Here is a 1278-nt window from a genome sequence, read left to right on the forward strand (position 1 = left end):
TAGCCGAAGCTGAATTTTCTTAAGATCCACATGTGGCTTTTCATTTTAAATAAATTTTCGGTTTTACTCATATACTTAACTAATTAATCAATGAATGGCAGCTCGTTGGTGATTTGGTGTGGCTTGGGGTGATAGTGATGGGGTTGGGTTTAGTGGCGGACGTGTGTAGGCGCATTGCGGAAAACTCCATTATAGCTGCTGGAGTTGCACCTCTGCTTCAGACTAGAGACGCACACAACCTGCTCGACGAAATGCACAAACCAAACTGGAGCTGCATTGCTGCTGCTATGCGCGCGTTTTGTTTTTTTGAAAACAAAGCCTAGCCAAAACGACGTTGTTTTGGGCCAGGCTTTAAAAAAGGCGCTGCTTTTTCTTTTTCTTTTTTTTTTAATTAAATTTTTTTTTAACCTAGCCAAAACGACGTCGTTTTGGACCAGGGTTTTTTAAAACAAAAACAAAAGGGAAAGAAAGGGAAATTGTTGGGCCATTTCGTGGGCTTTCAAAGGGCTTCTATAATTCCTTACTTAATTGAGTTTTAATTGGGAGTTCTCTTTATTCAATTGAAAATCTCAAAAAAAAAAATAATAAAAAAAACTTATGGCTTCGCCCAGGCTCGAACTGGGGACCTTCAGTGTGTTAGACTGACGTGATAACCAACTACACCACGAAACCTTGTTGTTATGTCCCCTCAATGTTTGGAGTTTAATACTAAACATGGTTTTGGGAATTCCTTATTTAAGTGGGATTGTGAATTCTCTTTATAAAGGACCAATTTAACATTACCTAATTTCATCAAAGTGTGTGCATCACAAGTATTGTAGGTTAATTGTAATGTTATTTTTTAATTAATTATAAATAACATTAGTATTGTTTAAATTATAAAGATGTTTAGTTGTCTTTTTTGTTTTGAGCTCTTAACTTTTAAAAATTGCACTTTCGCTAAAAAATTTCTAGGTCCGCCACTGGTTGGGTCTAGTTGGGTGTGGCTAGGCCACATGGGTTTTGGACGATGGGGGGGGGGGGGGGGGGTGTTGGGGTTGTGTTTCTAGGGAGGTGGGAAAAAGATGGAGTCAAAGTGGGGCATGTGGTGGAGTTGAGTTGAGATGTGATGGATGAGAGAGAACAATTTAAAAATAATATTTTTAATTGTTAAATTATTTTTTTAAAAGAAATACATTATTATTATCTTTATACACAAAGCCCAATAGGAAAATTAAATGTTAAATTGCTATAATTAAATTGAAAAATTTACACGAAATAAAACAGAAATCTAATAAA

At 35.9% G+C, this 1278-nt stretch overlaps 1 non-coding gene across 1 annotated transcript; it reads right to left on the reverse strand.

Moving 5' to 3' along the window:
* On the reverse strand, positions 599–672 carry TRNAV-AAC. The gene has a single exon. It is a non-coding gene; the product is annotated as a tRNA-Val (tRNA).

The sequence above is a fragment of the Prunus persica genome, chromosome G8, assembly GCF_000346465.2.
Source record: "Prunus persica cultivar Lovell chromosome G8, Prunus_persica_NCBIv2, whole genome shotgun sequence".
NCBI classification, from domain to species: domain Eukaryota; kingdom Viridiplantae; phylum Streptophyta; class Magnoliopsida; order Rosales; family Rosaceae; genus Prunus; species Prunus persica.